Consider the following 14,495-nt stretch of genomic DNA (forward strand, 5'->3'; position numbering starts at 1 on the left):
GGCATCAAGCTCAACCCCGAGAAGTGTGTCTTCGGGGTTCCCCGAGGCATGCTCTTGGGGTTCATAGTCTCGGAACGTGGAATCGAGGCCAACCCGGAGAAGGTCTCGGCCATGACCAACATGGGCCCGATCCGAGACCTCAAAGGGGTGCAGAGGGTCATGGGATGCCTTGCGGCCCTAAGCCGCTTCATCTCGCGCCTCAGCGAAAGAGGCCTACCCCTGTACCGCCTCTTAAGAAAGTCTGAGCGCTTTTCTTGGACCACCGAGGCCTGAGGAAGCCCTCGCCAGGCTCAAAGCACTGCTCACCAACCCCCCCTGTCCTGGTTCCGCCCACCGAGGGCGAGCACCTCTTACTCTACGTCACCGCGATGACCCAAGTGGTCAGCGCGGCCGTAGTAGTCGAGAGGAAGGAGAAGGGACATTGCTCTACCCATCCAACGACCTGTCTACTTCATCAGCGAAGTGCTCTCCTGAGACTAAGACGCGTTACCCCCACATCCAGAAGCTGGTTTACACCGTAGTCTTGGCTCGACGCAAGCTGCGTCACTACTTCGAGTCCCACCCGGTGACTGTGGTGTCGTCTTTTCCTTTGGAGAAATAATCCAAAACCGGGAGGCCTCGGGTAGAATAGCCAAGTGGGCTGTCGAACTCAAGGGGGAAACCTTGTCTTTCGCGCCTCGAAAAGCTATCAAATCGCAGGTCCTAGTCGACTTTGTAGCCGAATGGACCGACACCACAGCTGCCACCCGCTCAGATCCAATCAGAATGCTGGACCATGTACTTCGACGGGTCTCTAATGAAGACTGGGGCTGGCGCAGGCCTGCTCCTGGTCTCGCCCCTCGGGATACACATGCGCTACATGATCCGGCTTCACTTCGCCGCCTCCAACAAGTCGCCGAATACGAGGCCCTCGTCAATGGCCTGCAAACCGCCATCGAACTTGGAGTGCGACTGTCTCGACGTACGGGGTGATTCCTAGCTCAGTCGTCGATCAGGTAATGAAAGAGTCAAGCTGCCATGACCCCAAAATGAAGGCGTACTGCGCGATGGTACGTCGCCTGGAGAACAAGTTCGACGGTCTCGAACTCAACCACTGTTGCGCGAAAGTTCAACTGAGGCCAGCGGATGAACTGGCAAAGATGGCGTCGGCACAGGCCCCGGTCCCCCCGAACGTCTTCGCCAGAGACCTCCACAAGCCATCCGTTCGACTATGCCTCGGTGACGGAAGAGGGCATATCGGTCGAGCCCAACGCAGGGGCCGAGGCCCCCTCGCCACCGAGACCCCGCCAGCCGAGCCCGAGGCCATGGCGATTAACGCAGAGCCTCCCAAGGTCGACCAAGGAACGGATTGGCTGAGTCCCCTTCCTTGATCGCCTCGTTTGAGGAGAGCTTCCTGCGGACAGAACCGAGGCCCGGCGGCTTGCGCGACGAGCCAAGACTTACGTCCTCTGCAACGGCGAGTTGTATAGGCGTAGCCCATCGGGTATTCTCCAACGATGTATCACCACCAAGGCTGGGCACTCCCTACTTTGGGACTTGCACGCGGGAGTCTACGGGCACCACGCGGCGCCTCGGGCGCTCGTGGGTAACGCCTTCCGACAAGGTTTCTATTGGCCAACGGCGGTGGCCGACGCCACGAAGCTAGTACGCTCCTGCGAGGGATGCCAGTACTACGCTCGACAGACGCACCTCCTGGCCCAAGCCCTCCAAACCATCCCCATCACATGGCCATTCGCTGTGTGGGGGCTGGACATGGTTGGGCCTCTGCAGAAGGCACCCGGGGGCTATACCCATCTGCTGGTAGCCATCGACAAATTCTCCAAATGGATCGAGGCTCGTCCGGTCACCCAGATCAAATCTGAGCAAGCGGTGCTGTTCTTTATGGACATCATCCACAGGTTCGAGGTTCCTAACACCATCATCACCGACAATGGGACGCAATTCACCGGTCGCAAGTTCCTAACGTTCTACGACGACCACCACATCCGGGTGGCCTGGTCAGCCGTAGGACACCCAAGGACGAACGGCCAGGTAGAACGTGCCAATGGCATGATCCTACAAGGCCTTAAGCCAAGAATATTCAACCGGTTGAAGAAGTTTGGCAAGAAATGGCTTGACGAACTCCCGTCAGTCATCTGGAGCCTACAAAACACCCCGAGCCGAGCCACGGGATTCACATCATTCTTCCTGGTCTATGGAGCCGAGGCCATCCTCCCCACTGACTTAGAATACGGTTCCCCGAGACTACAGGCGTACAACGAGCAAAGCAACCGCACCGCCCGCGAAGACGCCCTCGACCAACTGGAGGAAGCCCAAGATGTCGCGCTACTACACTCAGCCAGGTACCAGCAAGCCCTACGATGCTACCAAGCCCGGCGCATCCAAAGCCGAGACCTGAAGGTGGGCGACCTGGTGCTAAGACTGAGGCAGAGCAACAAGGGCCGCCACAAACTGACCCCACCCTGGGAAGGGCCGTACATCGTCGCCCAAGTGCTGAAGCCCAGGGACCTACAAGTTAGCCAACGAGAAGGGTGAAATCTTCACCAACGCTTAGGAACATAGAACAGCTACGTCGTTTCTACCCTTAAATTTCCAAACGTCGTTTACATTGTTTCTCGAAATGCAATAAAGAAGCGTTCTTAGTTGTTATAATTTTTTGAGAAACCCCCATCGAGGGGAACCTACCCCCTTATAGACAAGTCGACTGTATAGAACCTAAGGACAGTACGATCGTCTCAAAGGCGAAAAGGCCGGCCGAGCCGTGAGAACAGGCCTACGCCTCCGGGCTACGGTAGCTCCCTCACCACCTTTTCACCCAAAGGACAACGTAGGCTCCGAGGAATGTTCTGTACAGAGAGCTTGTCTATCGATAGGGGCTCGACGTCACAATTGCGCTATAAGGGAGACTCGGCTCTGCCTCTACAAAGCCGAGCCTCCCTCGGGGGCTAAAAAGGGGGAACCCCCTAAGTCCCTGAACATCGTTTGTTAACGGTCTTTCAAAAAAAATTTTACGCCAAACTCTCTCACGCTCTGACGGGACCCACACAAGAAACCCAAAGACCAAAAGCTTGCCTCGAGGCCAAAGGGCCGGTTGAGTCAGGAAGAACGGCCTACGCCTGTGGGCTACGGCGGCTCCCTCACCACCCTTCGCCGAAGGACGGCTTAGGTTCCGAGGGATTTCTTTGCGGGTTCCCAAGATCGAGACAGAGGGCACAGGCTCAGAAGTAGAACAGAAAACGGTTAAAAGACCCACGCACTGCAAATACTTTAAAGGCCTCGACGGCCACAAAAACGTTCACGATACGGCAACTAACTCAATTCGGTTACATGGCCCCTTTCGACCCAGGTCAAAGCTCAAGGATCGGTGGCCGGCGCAGGAGGGACCACCTCTTCTTTCGAATAGACCAGCCAGTGCTATGCCAGGTGCCTCGGCCGCCTCCAATAGCTTCGCGACCTCTGCATCAGCTTCCTCGTCATCTTCTGGCAACACGTAGCCAGTCGCTGACAGCCTCGAGGTTGATAGCGTAGTGCGAGGAGACGACGGCCAGGGCGTGCTTGACGCCCGTGTGCAACGCCCCCCAGAGCCTCTCGTGGACGTAGCCAGCTCAACGCAATCAGGCGGCTCCCAAGGGAGCTAGCCGATTGGACCCCCTCGACTGTCCAGGGCCTCGCAGGCGGTACGGACTATGCTGCGCAGCGCCTCGTGCTCCCAGACCTCAACATCCAGTGCCGCTTGCGCTGCAACGGAGGCCTCAGCCGCCTAGGGAGGCCTCTTTCTCCTAGATCTATGTCGCGACGAGGGGTCAGGAGTCAAACGCGAACCAGAACAAAAAGAACAAAGAGCACTGATTCGGCGGAACTTACCCCCGGCCTTGCTCTTCCAGTCTAAGGCCTCGACCCTGAGAGGCCTCGGCTGCCTTGGTAGCCTCAGGCCAAGGCGACTTTCGTCAGCTGATGCTCGCTCTGCTCCGCACCTAGCTGCCCGGCTATGGCCTTGGCAGAGGCCGTCGCTTCTTGGGCCTGAGACCTGAAGGCGTCTCGCTCCTCCTCCAGTTCCTTGATCTTCGCTACCAGAGGGGCAGACTGCTCCTTAGCCATGGCCAACTCGACCTGAATGTCAGCACAACGAAGGTGGAGGTCCTCCACTTCCGCACTCCGCGCCGACAAAAGCCCCTGAGCATCGGCGAGCAGGCCCTTCTGCCACCGGAGCTGGTCCCAGATATCCCTCTCCCTTCGTAGGAATACCGATTTCCCAAGGGATCGGGTCTCGAGCTCCTAAAGAGGCAAAACAAAAAACGCGCGTCAAACATTGCGAGGGGGCTCGGAGTGAAAACAACGCGGCACGGGAGAGGAAAGTACTTACCTGGGTGACACCGGGCAAGTCCTGTCCCATAATAGTCATCGCTGTCTGCAGCGACCGCACTGCCAGTTGGTGGTACTGCTCGAGGGTATCCCACCGCCCCCCCCTCTGCGATATCTTCAAGGGCGAACACAGGCTCCCCCTCGGGATCAGCCCGGTCCCACCAGAAAACACGCGGGAAGTTCCACCCACGGGGCTCGGGCCGTAGCCGGGCAAGGGCCGAACTCCCCTCGGCAGGATCTGGGACTAGCTGCTCCGTGGTACTGGCCGCCTCGACGTCCGCCGCCTCCTTCCCTGGGGAGGAATCATCAGACGAGATTGTCTGAACCAGGGGCGGCGCCAAAACTTGCTCCGTCTCCACCTCCATCGCCTCGGCCTCGACTGGATCCAGGGGCTCCGGCCTTCGCCATCTCTACCTCGGTGGCCCCGGCGTCCACCGCCCTGACTTCGAAGGCCTCGGGGGCTCCGGCCTCACCCTCAATGGCCTCGGCAATGGTGGACGCCCCAACCTCCTTCGCCCCAAGACTCACGACATCGCGAGGCGCGGGCTCCTCCTCCTCCACTCGCTCCGCGGCCGCCTCGGCACCCTTTTCCTAGGCAGCCGCCTCCTCCGAAACGGCCCCGCCCGACGCCACGCCACGCTGCACGCCAGCCTGCGCCTCCGCTGCCTGATGGGTGGAGGAGCTAACGTTCACCTTGAGCGCCTTACGGGGCGCCAAGGCAGGATCTTCCACTAGATGCTTCTGGCTGGAAGCAAAGACACTCCCAAGGTCAGCATGCGACCAAGGGACAAACAAGAAGTACTACGGACTCCACCAGAAAAGACGCTTACCGCGAACGGGGATGCAGCCGCTTCGACACCGCCAGCCTCCTCTGCAACGGCGCTGGTGGTGGCAGCAGCGTGGCCTTGGTATCCACGAGTGCTAGCTGGCCTCCGCCGGACCCTGGCACCTCCTCGACCCTTCGCGGAGATAATGGGGTCGGCCCCACCGTCGCTCGCTCCACCTCCACCGTCGAACCCATCGGGCTGACGGCACGCTCCTCCGACACCCGCGCCTCGGGCGTGTTGGCCTCGGCCCCGAGATGGGCCGCCACCGGCCCCGGGACACCTCCTCCTCCTAGGGGCGTCAGGCTCCTTGCCGGCGCCCCAGGCACCATCTCCCTAATGTCGGGGAGGTGTTCTAGGCAGGCCGTCCCCACCTCGCGCCCGCCGCCGTTGCCCAAAGAATCCGACACCGACGACGAGGGAGACGGCTCCAATGGGAGACCGTCGAGCTTCTGACGCCGGCAACGGGCATCCAGCTTTTCGCGCGCGAGGAGCTTCTTCGTGCGCTTCGCCTCCTTGGCATCTTTCTTCTTCTTCTCCTCCTCGGCGCATGCCCTATTCACGGCTCGCAGCCGGGCGTCCTCGGGAATGGGCGGCGGGGAGCCTCGCACGTCCCTTATCCCCTACGGGAACGATGAAGTAAGACAATAGACAAAAAAGGCGGAAAACAAGAAGGCCGCGAAAGCAGTCGGCAACTAATCAACTCACCAGTGAGATGTACCCCCGTGACGGGCGCATCGGGAACGGCATCAAATCGTCGATCTTCGGCTTCCCATCTACCGCCTCTCTCACCCGACGCAGGGTCTCGTCGTCGGTAAGGGCGAAGGCGGACATCTTGATACCGGCAATCGGGTCGCTCGGGGTCATCTCGAACAGCCACCGCCGCCGGGCCATCAGCGGCAACACCCTCCGGCGGTGAAAGGCCGCCACGACCACGGCCGCCGAAAGGCCGCGGTCACGTAGCTTCCCCAAGGCCCGCAATAGCGGCTCTAGCCTAGGCTGATCAACCTTGATGATGCCGTATCCCCACTTCTCTGGTTGACTCTCTACAACCCACTCGGTATAAGGAGGAAGTCCTCCGTCGTCATTACGGAGATAGAACCAGCCATCGTACCAACGACGGTTGGACGATGACAGCTGGGCCGGGATGTAGAGGGACTGCCGGTCTTGGCGCACGTGAAGGGTGCAGCCGCCGGCCCTCTGCACCTTCCGAGCCCCCCTCGTTCCCCCCGGCTTGGTGGTGAACGTCGCTCGGAACAAGTGGAGCCACAACTCCCAGTGGGGAGCGATCCCCAAGTACCCCTCACAGACGACAACGAAGATGGCCGCCTGCACGATGGAGTTGGGGCTGAAATTGTGAAGCTCCACGCCGTAGTAGTGCGGGAGCGCCCGCATGAACTTATCCGCCGGCAACCCGAGGCCTCGCTCGTGGAAGACGACGAAGCTCACCACGTAGCCGTCGCGTGGCCTTGGCTCCGACTCATCCCCCGGAGCAATCCACTCCGGCTCGTCAGGGTCGGTGATCGGGCGAAGAAGACTGGCCTCCACGAGCGACTACAGCTTCTCCTCGGTGATGTCAGACCGCTCCCAGGGATCCGCCGGGAGGATGACGGGACCACCAGCCATTGCGCGGTGGAGGTCGCTGCTACGGTGGTAATCTCTCTCTCTTTCTTTCAGTCTCTCGCTCTCGCCCTTCTCCTCCCCGGCGCTCTATGCTCTCAGCAATGGCACAGGGGCAGCGAAAGCGAATGCGGAAAAGGTAAGAAGGGGGAGGGCGAGGCTCTTTGCGTATTTATGCAGCGACGAGACGAAACCACCGGGCGACGAAATCGGGGAAGTTTCCCCAAAAAATCTGGCGCGGTTATCCAGATCCGGTCTTATCGCCCACGCGCCCACTCCCTCCTCATTAATCGCGCGTGCAGGTACGTCCCGTCGGCTGACGCCACGTCACGTCTGACCACAGCAGCAGCAGGCGCCATTTCGCCTCCCCAGAAAAGCCGCCTCAAAAGACGCGCCTGCCGTTATCAGCCGTAGGGAGAGAAATAACCCCCCCGATTCCTTTCAGGCAAAGGAACTGGGCACCGAGCCCGCTACGGTCCAGGGGTTCGAAGGCTGGGCCCTTAGGGGTTTCGACAGCCGCCCCAGGGCAACAGAGTCAGGGGCGACTATGGGCGAGCCTATATGAGGCCGAGGCCCAAGCAAGCGAAATGCTTGGGACGCCCTGTGTCACGTCCGAGACCGATAGGGAGGTCTCCGAATGGGATCCCACCGTAGGGAGGCGCCGAGCCACCGAGGCCCAGCGAACGGCCTCGGCACCCACTAGAGAAACCCTCTGGTACTCTTGGAGCGCGTCTCTGGACCGCTAGCCGACCCCCAGCGAACGGGGTACGGGCCTCCACTCGGACTTACCCTGATAACAGCTCACCGGAAATGCCATCGCTCGCGCCCACCGAGGGTAGCGCGGCATGTTCCACCCCTCCTTCCGAGCGAAAAGGAAGCGCGAGGGTCGAATAAAAAGTCAGGAGAATCCCCGACGGCCCTCTTGCTCCACGAAGAGGCTAAGGGACTCTTCCTGCAAACCATTGTCCGAGGCCCAGTGACTTAGGGTCACACACGAGGGGGCTCGGCAAAACAAACCCTCCTTCCGAGCGAAAAGGAAGCGCGAGGGTCGTTCAAAAAGCCAGAAGATCTCCCTGACGGCCCTCTTGCTCCGTGCAGAGGCTAGGGAGCTTCTTCTGCGAAAGACGCTGAGACCCCGCGACCTAGGCTCGCACCCGAGGGGGGCTCGACGGACAGACCCTCACTGCGCGAGGGGCGAACCAAAAGCCAGGGGGACCTCTGACCTGCTCTCTCTGCTCCGTGCGAGAGACTCGGGGGCTCCTCCTGCAACTTTGCCGAGACCCAGCGGCTCAGGCTCGCACGCGAGTGGGCTCGGCAAACAGCCCCCCGTCTGAGCGAAAAGGACGTGCGGGGGACGGACAAAAAAGTCAGGGAGGGCCCCTGACCACCCTCTCGCTCCAGTGCGGAGGCTCGAGGGCTCTTCCTGCACCCAAGATAAAGACAAGCGACCCGAGCCCGTTACGGTCCAGGGGTTCGAAGGCTGGGCCCCCAGGGGTTTCGACAGCTGCCCCAGGGCAAAAGAGTCAGGGACGGCTATGGCGAGCCTACGAGCGCGCCCTGTGTCGTGTCCGAGACCGGCAGGGAGGTCTCTGAATGGGATCCCACCGTAGGGAGGCACCGAGCCACCGAGGCCCAGCGAATGGCCTCGGCACCCACTAGAGAAACCCACCGGTACTCTTGGAGCGCGTCTCCGGACCGCTAGCCGACCCCCAGCGAACTGGGGTACGGGCCTCCACTCGGACTTACCCGATAACAGCTCACCGGAAATGCCGTCGCTCAGCGCCCACCGAGGGTAGCACGGCATCTTCCACCCCTCCTTCCGAGCGAAAAGGAAGCACGAGGGTCGTACAAAAAGCCGAGGGGAACCCCTGACGGCCCCCTCACTCTGGGCGGAGGCTAAGGGGCTCTTTCCGCAGCATCGTCGAGGCCCTGCGATCCGAACTCACACCCACGGGCCCGGCGAACACGATGAAAACCCCTCGCTCAAGGGGGAAAAAAGTCCCTGAAGAAGTGAAATCACTCCTCTAGGGCCTCGGGGGCTACACCCGGCGGGTGCGCTCGCGCGCACCCACCGAAACCTCAAGTACAAAACACCATCCCAACAGGAACTATCAAGAGCCAATTCTCGTCAGAACCTCAGGGGGAGTACCTCCACTCCCCCCAAGGCTCGGGGGCTACTGTCGGATACAGTAAGAGGGGGTACCCTAAGCAAGAACCAAAAAATGACTGCTTAGACTTCGTAAAAGTCGAAACCAGCTAAACACCGCTGGCCTCGACCGATTCTCTGACTCGCCCGAGGCCCCCTCACCGCTGGCCTCGAGCGACCCCCCACCAAGGGCCTCGGCCGGGCCGCCGACTCTCCGTCTCGCGCGAGGCGGGCTCGGTAGCACTCCGCTGCCTCTTCCTTCACCCGCCCCTCTGACAAAACGTCGTGTCACATTAACTCAGCCAACTGCTGCCCCTGACATCGGCCGCATGCTCGGCACAGTACAACAGAATGGCCGACGGGACAGGAGGCAGGACTAGGTAGAGATTACCCGCCACTGTGCTAACCACTAAGCACATGGTTGATGCCCATGCCTCACTGTGCTGCCAACTCCTGCTCTGAGAACAACGTAGTATGGGGAGCCATGTCTGAGATACTGTGGCCTCGGAATCAGCACCCAGGATCAATAATTCCCCCCAAGGCCTCGGCAGTATGCTTCAGGGGCTCGGCTGCCTGAGGATCCACATCCGTCGAACCCCCCACGATGGCTCGGCCTCGCCATCTGCAGAGCCATAGCTCCCTACGACGTCATCGCACGATGACCAGCACGTCACCCGTCATATCCTGCATCAAGCTGTACTGGAGCCCCACGACGCACAAGATCAAGTATGACCGGCGCGTCACCTCTGCACGACAAGGACGAGGCCACTCCATCGACCATACCACAACAGTGGCCAGCTGCAGGGCTCAGACACGCCGCCCCCATTTATAGAGTAGGAGGTCTCGGCATCCTGACGCCAACTCCGCTTCGCGCGAGGCTCCCCAGGGAAGGCCTCCGCAAGGAACGCCGTCTCCGCCCCGCCCGAGGCTCTCCACATAAGGCCTCGACAGGAAGCGCGTTCTCCGTATCACGCGAGGCCTCTCGCGCGAGGCCTCGACGAGGGGCCTGATCTCCGTCTCGCGCGAGGCCTCATTCTCTGTGTCGCTCGGGGCCGGCTTGTCCGTGGTCCGTCGCCCCCCGCCTCGGTCGACCCTCCCGACAACGCGTCATGTCTCATTAATACTTTCAACCACTCCCGCAATCTCCGCCGGACAGCGGCTCAACGTCACAGAATGGCCGATGCGACCCGAAGTCGCATCAGCGCCGTACCGGCTGGGACAGGGCACGGCGGGGGTTACCGGCAACTGTGACCCAGCACTGTGTCCACGATCTATGCCTGGGACAGGGTATGATGGGGGTTACCAGCCACTGTGTCCTAACGCTGCACCCGCGACCCGCCGCCCGCTCGAGGCCTTGGCACTGTACACCGGGGCCTCACAATCTCGGGGTTCGTGCCTGCCGAGACCCCCCACCGCAGTACAAGCCTCGGCACCAACCAGGCCTTGGCCTCGTGCACAATCTGTCCACCAGGGCTTGCACGTTCACCGTCACGTCCGCTCCGAGACATTCCCGGGGCTCCCACGACGCACAGGACCTGATGGGACAACCACGTCGCTCCAATATTCCAAGGACGGATCGCTCCTACGGCCACGCCGCCACCGGAACGGGCCACAGGGTTCGGACGTGCCACTTCTATTGGCACGACATCGCATAGTGATACATGTACTACCTTCGTCCTCCCTTCAACTATAAAAGGAGAGGACTTGGGCCTCGTAGGGGGGGAGAAAAAAGGAGACGAACACACCGATAGAACGACACACTTCTACGCTGCTTGAGGATAACGCCTCAAGCAGCCCGCACCACCCTCGCCGAGACCTGGGGCTAGCTCCCTCTCTCACCTAGCTTGTAATCCCCTACTATGAGCACTCCTGGTGCAAGGAACATAAGATCGATCTCTCAGACTGGACGTAGGGCCTCGATTGCCTGAACTAGTATAAACCTTGTGTCTCTTTGCATCACCATCTGGGATTAGGGGCACGTAGCACAAATTCACTTGTTGGTTGAGGGACCCCCGGTTCCAAAACGCCGACACGCCAGTAGGCACAAGCTGGCACGAGACGACGCCTGCCGCAACTACGACTAGCTTGGCCATTGGGCCAAGGACTGTCGACAGCCACTGACTGCAGCCTAGGCCCACGTCGCACTAGGCGGAGGAGGAGTCGGCTCTGTTCATGGCACATGCCAGCATCGAGCTACCTCCAACGGCACCGGCCGCAGCGGCTCTCCTCCACCTTGACGAGCCAAAAGCACACGCCCTCCTCGGCGACAGCTCCGGCAACAACAAGACTGATGGGTGGTGCCTCAACACCGGCGCCACCCATCACATGACCGGTCGATGGGAGTTCTTCACCAAGCTTGACTCTAGCGTCCGAGGCTCCGTCAAGTTTGGGGATGCCTCCGGTGAGGAGATCAAGGGCGTCGGCTCCATTATCTTCACCGACGTGTCTGGTGAGCACAGGCTGCTCACCGGAGTCTACTACATCCCCATGTTGAGGAACTCCATCATCAGCTTGGGACAGCTGGATGAGAACGGTTCGCGTGTGGTGGTTGAGGACGGAGTCATGAGGATTTGGGATCGTCGTCGTTGCCTTCTTGCCAAGGTATCTAGAAGCGCAAATCGACTCTACGTCCTTAATGTGAAGGTGGCACAACCCCTCTGTCTCGCTGCTCGTCGGGACGATGAGGCGTGGCAGTGGCACGAGCATTTCGGGCACCTTCACTTTGAGGCCCTGAAGCGGCTCAGTGCCACAGAGATGGTGCGAGGCCTACCATGCCTCGACCATGTGGAGCAGCTCTGCGATGTCTGCGTGTTGACGAAGCAGAGGCGACTCCCCTTTCCCTAGCGGGCGAGCTTTCGAGCCAAGGAGAGGCTCGAGCTCGTGCATGGGGACTTGTGTGGCTCGGTGACACCGGCCACACCAGGAGGACGACGCTACTTCCTGCTGCTTGTCGACGACCTCTCCCGCTACATGTGGGTGATGGTCCTCGGCAGCAAGGGAGAGGCTGCGGACACCATCAGACGCGCGCAGGCTGCTACGGAGGCGGAGTGCGGCCGCAAGCTGCGTGTGCTGCGCACCGACAATGGCGGTGAATTCACAAAGGCTAAATTCGTGTCGTACTGCGCTGACGAGGGCATTCAGCGCCAATACTCCACGCCGTATAGCCCGCAGCAGAACAACGTCGTCGAGCGGTGCAACTAGATGGTTGTGGGGATGGCTCGGGCCCTCCTCAAGCAGAGGGGGATGCCGACTGTCTTCTGGGGAGAGGCGGTGGTGACGGCCGTCTACATCCTCAACCGCTCACATACCAAGGCGCTCGACGGTAGGACGCTGTACAAGGCTTGGCATGGGCGCAAGCCGGCGGTCTCCCACTTACGGGTCTTCGGCTGCCTCGCGTTCGCCAAGGAGCTTGGCCACATCAGCAAGCTCGACGACAGGAGCACTCCGGGAGTGTTCATCGGCTACGCGGAGGGCTCGAAGGCCTACCGCATCCTTGACCCGAAGACATAGCGTGTGTGCACGGCACGCGACGTTGTGTTCAACGAAGGGCGAGGATGGGCGTGGGACAAGGCGGTGGATGATGGCTCAGCTCTGACGTACGACGACTTCACTATCGAGTACATCCACTTTCGAGGGAGCTGGGGGAGTAGGCAGCTCTTCTTCGGCGAGCGCGTCTACCCCAGTCCCCGAGCCTCCACCGACCCCGGCGCCTGCTACGCCGATAGCTCCACACTCTCCAGCCAGGACCTCGGCTGTGATGAGTTCTTCACCGACTCCACCACAGCCGGCAACTGCCACGCACTCCAGCACCGACAGGCACCACTCCGAGCACGTCTACTCCACCACCAGCTCGTGTAGAGCACGACCCGGTTGAGCTCGCTACTCCGCTCTCTCACGACGAGGAGCGCGTCGACGCGTACCATGACGGCGAGCCATTGCGGTACCATACGATGGAGAACCTTCTCGGCGACCAGCCGGTGCCGGGACCGGTGCCTCACGACCTGGAGGCGCAGTTGCACCTTGCGTGTGACGACGGCGAGCCTCGGTCGTTTGCAGAGGCCGAGAGACACGTGGCATGGCGCGCCGCGATGCAGTTGGAGATGGATGCGGTTGAGAAGAACCGCACCTGGGAGCTTGCTGACCTTTCTCGTGGTCATCACGCGATCACCCTTAAGTGGGTGTACAAGCTGAAGAGGCATGAAGCCGGTGCCATCGTCAAGCACAAGGCTTGTTTGGTGGCACAAGGTTTCGTGCAGCAGGAGGGGGTCGACTTCAACGACGCCTTTGCTCCCGTGGCACGGATGGAGTCCGTGCGACTCCTCCTTGCGCTAGCTGCCCAGGAGGGCTGGCATGTTCATCACATGGACGTCAAGTCGGCGTTCCTTAACGGTGACTTGAAGGAGGAGGTCTACGTGCACCAGCCGCCGGGATTTGCGATCCCCGGCAAGGAGGGCAAGGTGCTCCGCCTGCGCAAGGCCCTCTATGGCTTGCGGCAGGCACCGAGGGCGTGGAATGCCAAGCTGGATTCCACGCTAAAGGGGATGGGCTTCGAGCAAAGCCCACACGAGGCGACCATCTACCGACGGGGCAATGGAGAAAATGCCCTGCTGGTGGGTGTCTACGTCGATGACTTGGTGATCACCGGCACCAAGGATGCGGAGGTGGCGGCATTCAAGGAAAAGATGAAGGCCACCTTCCAAATGAGTGACCTGGGGCCTCTCTCCTTCTACCTGGGAATCGAGGTGCACCAGGATGACTCTGGGATCATGCTTCGACAGACCGCCTACGCCAAGCGCGTCGTTGAGCTCTCACTCCGATGGAGGAGAGGCTGAAGCTGAGCCGCGACAGCACGACGGAGGAGGTAGACGCTACGCAGTACCGGCGTCTTGTGGGAAGCCTTCGCTACCTCGCCCACACACGGCCAGACTTGGCATTCTCCGTCGGCTACGTTAGTCGGTTCATGCAGCGACCGACGACTGGAGCACCAACAGGCTGTGAAGAGGATCATCCGCTACGTTGTGGGGACTCTCGACCACGGACCTCTACTACCCGAGGTGCCCTAGGGCGGCACACTTCGTCGGGTATAGCGACAGCGACCACGCCGGCGACATCGACACCAGCAAGAGCACGAGCGGGATCCTCTTCTTCCTCGGCAAGTGCCTCGTTAGCTGGCAGTCGGTCAAGCAACAGGTGGTGGCCCTGTCCAGTTGCGAGGCCGAGTACATAGCGGCCTCCACTGCTTCGACTCAGGCGCTCTAGGCTCGCTCGACTGCTTGGTGATCTCCTCGGCAGATACACTAGAGCGGTGGAGCTCAGGGTGGACAGCAAGTCCAGCTCTGGCCCTGGCAAAGAACCCTCGTGTTCCACAAACGCAGCAAGCACATCCGAGTGAGGTACTACTTCATCCAAGGCTGTTTGGAGGAAGGGAGCATCAAGGCGAGCTACATCAACACCAAGGACCAGCTTGCGGACCTGCTCACCAAGCCCCTTGGGAGGATCAAGTTCCTTGAGCTCTGCTCCAGGACCGGGATGGTTCAACTCTC

Source organism: Miscanthus floridulus, chromosome 12 (assembly GCF_019320115.1).
Source record: "Miscanthus floridulus cultivar M001 chromosome 12, ASM1932011v1, whole genome shotgun sequence".
Taxonomy (NCBI): Eukaryota; Viridiplantae; Streptophyta; class Magnoliopsida; order Poales; family Poaceae; genus Miscanthus; species Miscanthus floridulus.